This window comes from Bombina bombina, chromosome 6 (genome assembly GCF_027579735.1).
Source record: "Bombina bombina isolate aBomBom1 chromosome 6, aBomBom1.pri, whole genome shotgun sequence".
Classification (NCBI taxonomy): Eukaryota; Metazoa; Chordata; class Amphibia; order Anura; family Bombinatoridae; genus Bombina; species Bombina bombina.
In genome coordinates, this window is record NC_069504.1 from 468,965,790 (window position 1) to 468,974,726 (window position 8,937).

Below are 8,937 nucleotides of genomic sequence, written 5' to 3' on the forward strand. Positions count from 1 at the left end.
TGTGCAGCTTGCACTCAAAACAGTTATTTGTTTTCAAGAAGAATTGTGTTTGTATTTTCTTTGAAGTGCCAGAACCCTCTAACTAGCCACCAAATGCTAGTGTGTATGCATTGAGTCATAAAATCACTGAAGCTCTTAGTCACAGAGATACACAGGATAAAGTTTATGGCTTAAGCTGTCAATAGAATGCATGATGCAAAACAGGCCCTTCATTACAAAAACTGACCAGGTCACTGACAGGACATTGGTATATTATGTACATATGTGGGTTAAAAGTGTTATAACCTTAACGGCAGGTAAATATGACAACCTATGGCATATTTGATATCAAACTGGTTCTCCCAATAAAACTAAGAGGTTCTAAATATGTAAATATAGAAATTTCTTACCTAGCAGGAATGATAATGGATTGTATAAATTCAGGCAAGAAATTTAGTCTATTGAAGGTTGTAAAGACAGTGGGGTTTCTTAGCCCGCCCAGGAGGGTGTGCTTAAGCAACATGATCTCTGAGAAGTAGGTTTAAGAATCTTATTTTTTAACAATAAGATTGTCATTCTTACAAGGGGAGCTGCTGTACAGAAGTAAGGAGCCATCATTTTCTTGCCATTCCCCTGGCGCAGATCTTGAAGCTAGTAAAGTATTCAATTCTGTTTTTCTCCTTTTTATTTTAAAACACTGTTTGCGTGTGTAATTTTATTTGTAACAACTTTTTATTATTAATGCATTGTGCATAATATTTTTGGCATAATAAATAATTCCTTTATTAAGTTTGGCCTTTGTCTAATAATTGAACCACTTTACTGAAAGAGACTGGAATAGTAGAACTGTATAATTTTAGGTTATTTTCTGCTAAATTGTATTTTTAGAGTTAATGTGTAAAGTCTGGGGTTTTCCTTAAGATTTTCCCTTTAATATATTTTAAGTGGTGGCAGCATTTGAGCTATAGGTGACAGAAAAGGGGGCTGAAAACCCTTTCTGTGCCAAATAAGTGACTGGTGCAGGGTTGGATAACCTTGGTTCGTCACAAGCAGTATCTGCAACATTGTATAACACTTCAGCAAATAGGAATGCAAGGTACCCCAATATAAATGGGGTACCTTTCATTCAATCTTCAGTGTGCGGCGGCGACCGCATGAAGAGGAACTTCCACGCCGGTCCTGCTCCATGGTTACCTCCGCTCCGTGCCGCCTTCGCTCTGGATGAAGATGTCGCAGCCTGGATGAAGACCTTCACCGACGGACTTCAGGAACTGTGAGTACCTATTTGAGGGTTAGATTTAGGGGGTTTTTTTTGTTTGTTTTTTTGGGTGGGCTTTATCTTTAGATTACGGATTTTTATTTTTTTAATGGGCAGCAAAAGAGCTGATTTCCCTTTTAAGGGCAATGCCCATACAAATGCCCCTTATGGGGCAAAGGGTAGCTTAAGTTTTTTTTAGACTTAGGTTTTTTATTTTGTTCCTAAGATATAGTGAGTCCACGGCTTGAGTAATTACTGTTGGGAATATCACTCCTGGCCAGTAGGAGGAGGCAAAGATCACCACAGTTAAACTGTTATGGATCACTCCCTTACCCACAACCCCCAGTCATTCTCTTTGCCTTTGGTGCATGGAGGAGGTGAAGTTTAGGTGTCTGAAGAAAAATTTTGATTTCATCTACAAGCAAGTTTTGGGGTATAGCCGTATTCCACGTCATTCCTTGCAGTCCGGTAGTGGTGGATTAAAGCAGTTAGGAACTTGTAAAGAGGTACTTACTGAGTGTTCCTAACAATTGCTGCCCCAGACTCTGTTCTTTCTTTTTCAAAGGTCTCTGTGAAGTCAAGAACTGTGTCTTCTCATACCTTGTAACTGTCTACATGCCGGACAGCGGAGCAGGTAAGTGCTTTTTCTTCCATGCATAAATTAAAAGACACTGCTTTTTTATTGGGACATAGATAACCCTGTTGTATGGGTTACACTGGGGCATGAAGCAGGCACTGTAGCATGTGTACTAACAGTTAAACTCTTATAAAAAGAAAGGGTAAAATGTTTTTAATAGGCTTTATTTTCTGACACATATTTGCTTGATAAAACAATTCAAGTTTAAACTGAAAGTAAGGCTGAATTTTCTATTTCAGCAGCTTATTCATTTCCCCTTTGCTTTAAAATAAACTGATGCAACATTTTAAACTGTCTGGTTTGAAAAAACGGTTATTTCCTGGTACTCAGTGTACCAGGAAGCTATTTTTAGTGCCTCTCTGTGTTGCAGCAGTGAGCTCGGCAGTTGCGGTCACATGACCGGCTTTACTTCATAACGTTTCTGAGGAAAAAGTTGTTTATTAAATGTTCTTTTCTTAACTTTTCTCACATAATTTTAGCTGGGGATCGATCCTAATTTGGGATACTTTTTAAAATTAATTTTTTCCTTCGCTTATTTTAATTGAATATTAAAATTTTTGAAACGTATCTGTACAAGTTTATTTACTGTTTCACAACATGTCTAATAAGGAGCAAGAGCCTGCTCTCATGAATTCATGCTTATTATGCTCTCACAAATTCATGCTTATAATGTTTAGATGCACAAATTGCAGCCCCTATGCAATTTTGTTCTTCATGTGTCAAGAAAACCTTGCAAAATAAAGGTAACATTTTTTAGCCTAATGTCTCTCAGGATGATGCTGTTAAAATAATACCTCAACTTTCTCCTGCTACGTCCCAAGCCTCAATGGCATCACATGCAGTGCCTTGCGTTTCCTCTATAACTCCTAGTGGAGTTTATTTAAAAGCAGAAATTGCTGCCCAGGTATCTTCAGCGGTATCTGCAGCATTTGCTGCCATTCCCTGATTACAGGGAAAACGCAAGAGGAAATCTAGAAATTCAGAAAGTAAGGTGCCTGTCCTCAGTTCTGCTTCCTAAGTTGCCCTTTCTCATAAGTCTGATGAGGAAGATACATCAGGACTTTCTGAGGGTGAAATCTCAGATTCGGACAGTATAATTCCTTCTTCTAAGACTGAGGTGGTATCCTTCAGATTTAAGCTTGAACACCTTCGTGTATTGTTAAAGGAGGTTTTAGCTACTTTAGATGACTCCGATACCCCTGTCATTGTCACTCCTAAGAAATCTAGTAAACTTAATAGTTTCTTTGATGAATCTTCCACTTCGGAGGTTTTTCCTGTGCCGGACCGTGCTAGGGAGATTATCTCACAGGAATGGGAGAAACCAGGGGTGTCTTTTTCCCCGCCTCCCATTTTTAAGAAAATGTTTCCTGTCAAGAACTCCATTAAAGACCCTTGGTATAATGTACCCAAAGTTGAAGGGGCCATTTCCACTCTGGATAAGAGAACCACTATTCCTATTGAGGATAGCTGCTCTTTTAAGGATCCGATGGACAAGAAGCTGGAGGTTTATTTGAAAAATATTTATGTTCATCAACATCTCCACTAGTGCGGCATCTTATTGTTTTGACGCCTTGTCTGATTCTCTTCAAGTAGAGACTTCCTTGGAAGAAATTCAAGATAGGATTAAAGCTCTTAAGTTGGCTAATTCCTTTATTGCAGATCCCATTTTACAGGTTGTTAGACTAGGAGCTAAAACTTCTAGTTTTTATGTCCTAGCCCGCAGGGCGTTATGGTTGAAATCCTGGTCTGGGGATGCTTCCTCTAAAGTCAAGCTTCTGGCGATTCCTTACAAGGGCAAAAGCTTGTTTGGACCCAGTTTGGCAGAAATTATCTCTGATATTACGGGTGGAAAAGAGTCTTTTCTACCTCAAGATAAGAAGAATAGGCCTAAAGGACATCAGAGTAATTTTCGTTCCTTTTGTAACTTCAGAGGAAAGCCTTCCGCTTCTTCTTCCAAGCAGGAACAATCCAAGTCTTCTTGGAAACCCAATCAGTCTTGGAACAAGGGGAAATAATCAAAGAAACCCGCAGCTAATTTCAAATCAGCATGAAGGGTTTGCCCCTGTTCTGGGATCGAATCAGGTGAGGGGCAGACTTTCTCAGTTTTCTCAAGCCTGGATATGAGATGTCCTAGATCCCTGGACTATGGATATAGTATCCCAGGGTTACAAATTGGAATTTAAGACTTTTCCTGCCAGTGGCAGATTCTTTCTCTCAAGATTATCTGCAGACCAGATAAAGAGAGAGGCATTCTTGAAATGTATAAAATATCTTTCCTCCCTGGGAGTGATAGTTCCAGTGCAGGAACAGGGTCTCGGGTTCCACTCCAACCTATTTGTGGTTCCCCAAAAAGAGGAAACTTTCCATCTAATTCTAGACTCAAAGTGTCTAAACAAGTTTCTCAAAGTTCCATCCTTCAAGATGGAGACTATACGTTCCATTCTTCCTTTAGTACAAGAGGGTCAGTTCATGACAAACATAGACCTAAAGGATGCGTATCTTCATGTTCCTATTCACAGGAACCATCACAGTTTCCTTTCTAGACAAACATTTCCAGTTCGTGGCCCTTCCATTTGGTCTAGCCACGATTACCAGAATTTTTTCAAAGGCTCTGGGGGCTCTTTTGGCAGTGACCCGTTCTTGTGGAATTGCTGTGGTCCCCTACCTGGATGACATATTGGTTAAGGCACCATCTTTTCAACTAGCAAAATCTCACACAGAGATATTGTTGTCTTTTCTTTGTTCCCATGGATGAAATGTGAATCTGGAAAAAAGCTCCCTTTCCCCTGCTACAAGAGTAGTGTTCTTAGGGACCATAATAGATTCTTTATTGATAAAAAAAAATTCTGAAAGAGGTCAGGAAAAACAAAATCATTTCCTCTTGCCTCTCTCTTAAGGCTTTTGTATCTTTAAGTGGCTCAATGTATGGAGGTAATCGGTCTGATGGTGGCTTCCATTGACATCATTCCTTTTACTCGATTCCATTTGAGAGCTCTCCAGTTGTGCATGCTCAGACAATGGAATGGCAACCATGCGGATCTATCTCAGAGCATATGATTTCTCAAGAAAATCTGTCTCAGGGCACATGCTTTCGGAGACCTTTCAGGGTGATTGTGACCACGAACACCTGCCTGCTGGGCTGGGGAGCAGTCTGGAACTCGTTAAAAGCTCAGGGCCTTTGGACTTGGGAGGAGTCTGCTCTTCCCATCAACATCTTGGAGTTGAGGGCAATTTACAATGCTCTATTGGCTTGGCCTCAGTTGTCCTCAGCCCAGTTTATCAGGTTCCAGTCAGACAACATAACCTCTGTGGCTTACATCAATCACCAGGGATGAACTTGGAGTTCCTTAGCCATGAAGTAGGTTACTCAGATTCTTCAGTGGACAGAGACCCACAATTGCTGTCTATCTGAACTGGGAAGCGGATTTTCTGAGCAGATAGACTTTTCATCCCAGGGAGTGGGAACTCCATCCAGAGGTGTTTTCCAGCTTAGTGCTCAAATGGGGGTGCCAGAGTTAGATCTGATGGCGTCCCATCAGAACGCCAAGCTTCCAAGGTACGGTTCAAGATCAAGAGATCCACAGGCCGTTCTGATACATGCTCTGGAGGTTCCTTGGGTTTTCAGGTTGGCATACCTGTTTCCTCAGTTTGCTCTCCTTCCACGAGTCATTGCTTGTATCAAACAGGAGAGGGTGTCAGTGATTCTAATAGTCCCTGCGTGGCCTCGCAGGATCTGGTTTGCAGACCTTGTGGAGATGTCATCCCTCCCACCTTGGAGACTACCTCTGAGTAAGGACTTCCTGATTCAGGGTCCCGTCCTTCATCCAAATCTCGTTTCTCTGAAGCTGACTGTTTGGAGATTGAACGCTTAATTCTGTCTAAGCGTGGTCATTGAGACCATGATTCAGGCTCGCAAGTCTGTTACTAAAAAGATTTACCATAAGATATGGCGTTATTTTATCTTTATTGGTGTGAATCCAAGGGCTACTCTTGGAGTAGAATTAGAATTCCTAGAATTTTATCTTTTCTTCAGGAAGGCCTGGAGAAGGGATTGTCAGTCAGTACCCTGAAGGGTGAGATTTCTGCTTTATCAGTTTTACTACATAAACGTTTGGTGGATGTGCCAGATGTGCAATCTTTTTCTCAGGCCTTGGGCAAAATCAGGCCTGTCTTTAAGTCTATTGCTCCTCCTTGGAGCTTTAACCTTGTTCTTAAAGTTTTACAGCTGGCTCCGTTTGAGCCGTTGCATTCCACAGACATTAAGTTGTTATCTTGGAAGGTTTTGTTTCTTGTTCCTATCTCTTCTGCTCAAAGAGTCTCGGAACTCTCAGCTCTGCAGTGTGATTCCCCATATCTTATTTTTCATGCCGATAAGGCAGTTCTTCATACTAAGTTAGGTATCCTTCCTAAGGTTGTTTCTAATCTAAATATCAATCAGGAAATTGTTGTTCCCTCTCTGTGTCATAATCCTTCTTCTAAAGAACGTTTGTTACACAATTTGGATGTTGTACATGCTCTTAAATTCTACTTACAGGCGACTAAGGATTTTCGCCAGCCCTCTGCCCTCTTTGTCTGTTTCTCTGGGAAACTTAAAGGTCAGAAAGCTACTGCTACTACTCTTTCTTTTTGGTTATGAAGTATAATTTGTCTGGCTTATGAGACTGCTGGACAGCAGCCTCCTAAAAGAAAATTACGGCTCATTCCACAAGAGCTGTTTCCTCTTCTTGGGCTTTCAAAAATGAAGCTTGTGTGGAACAAATTTGCAAGGCTGCAACTTGGTCTTCTCTACATACTTTTTTCAAAATTTTACAAAGTTGATACTTTTGCCTCGGCTGAGGCTTCTTTTGGGAGAAAGGTTCTTCAAGCGGTGGTGCCTTCTGTTTAGGACTGCCTGTCTTGTCCCTCCCTATTTATCCATGTCCTCTAGCTTGGGTATTGGTTCCGAAGACAGTAATTACTTAAGCAGTGGACTCACCATATCTTATCAAAGAAAAATAAATTATGCTTATCTGATAAATTTCTTTCTTTCCGGATATGGTGAGTCCACGGCCCCACCATTTATTTTAAGACAGTTGTTCTTTTGACTATAACCTTAGGCACCTCTACACCTTGTGTTACTCCTTTTTCTCCATTTCCCTTCTGTCGAATGACTGGGGGTTGTGGGTAAGGGAGTGATACTTAAAGTGAAGGTAAAGTTTGAACGATCTGTATACACTATTGAATTTTTCACATTCTAAAATATCTAATCGCTAACTTCTTTTCTCATAAACTTTATCTATTTATATAATAAACATGATTTGTATTTCCCTACTGTGTCATTACTAACTCCTCCCATCAGCCATTTCCCGATTTCTGACCTTATGACGTATAGAGCGGTCCCACCCGCTCTATACGTGTCTTCAAGGAGCGTTCACGTGGATTAAACTAACTGCGCATGTGCATACATTTGTCGCCGGTCAACAATGCCCATGCGGTAATCTTTGCTTGATAAGCCTGCTACGTATTGCTGGGAAACAACAAACATTTGAAATACGCATGCGCGAAACTGGACCGCACTTGTCTTCAAAGTGAGAGCTAAGAAATGGAAGGGATGCACAGATCGTCAAACAGAGCGATGATGTAGAATGACGGCCGCCTAACTTCCAGAATTTCATTTGGATGCTGGAAAAACCTGTTCAGCAAGTTAAAAAAAAAAAAAACGGGTTGAATTTTCGGCTTGATAGAAGGTACATAAAAACGGCGAAAACACACTTTAAAATTTAGATGAATGAAAGTACCATTCATTCAGGGTAGCCTGTATACTGAAATATTGTGATACAGCGAACTTTACCTTCACTTTAACAGTTTATCTGTGGTGCTCTTTGCCTCCTCCTGCTGGCCAGGAGTGATATTCCTAACAGTAATTACTCAAGCCGTGGACTCACCATATCCAGAAAAAAAGAAATTTATCAGGAAAGCATAAATTTTGTTTTTTCGGGGGTTGTGTGGGTGGGGGGGTTTACTTTTAGGGGGTAATTATTACTTTATTTAGGTTAAAGGAGTTGATTGCTTTAGGGCAATGCCCCACAAAAAGCCCTTTTAAAGGCTATTGGTAGTTTAGTGTTAGATTAGGGGGTGTTTATATTTGGGGGGGCTTTTTTTAAAAATAAATTAAAAATAATTAAGTTTATTTTTTTCTGTAATTTTAGTGTTTGTTTGTTTTTTTGTAATGTTAGATTCTTTACATTTTTGTAATATTAGTTGTTGTTTTTTGCATTGTGGGGGTTTGGCAGTTTAGGGGTTGTCAGGGTACCTGTGAAATAACATTGAATAAACTACAGATGTATCACAGAATATAATATTTCATTTTGGCTAATATCTAATTTGATATGAATTGGTCTCACTATAGCCCCTGCCCCCTCACTGCTGAAGACAAGTTGAGAACAAAGGATTTAGACCTCTGTATAGATAAGACCAATGGGCCACTTCAAAGTAAATGTTAGCATTATGGAGCCCTCAGATGTGTATGTCCATAATGGATTTCCTGCCCAAGATGGGTAATAAAATTACAGGCCCCCTGGAAGTAACAGTCGCTCAGTCTGAAATGATAATTAAACACACAAACATAGCTCTCTCAAGTTGATTTCCTGATCTTTCTTCCATGTAAGAAAAGTTATCAGGTAAATGACCCCATATGTAGATATACAGTCACTGGGTCTGGGACTGAACTCTTTGAGGCCTAACTATATGCAAAAGAAACAGGGTTTTCATCAGGGGGAACCACTTTGCATGCAAGAGTTGATTATCCCCTGCTGAGTTGGATACTCAGGATCTCCTGTTTACCATACGTGGTGAAAACTTAGATTTCAAATAGCAGAATGCATACTTAAAAAGTAATATAAATGTTTTGACTATAATTTTCAAATATATATATATATATATATATATATATATATATATATATATATATATATATATATATGAACCGGGGAGATGTCTAATGCATAAGATACCTTTAAATCTAAAGTGAATATATAACTGTATATTTTAAATGTTTAACCAACTTACTTCAGAATAACAACAT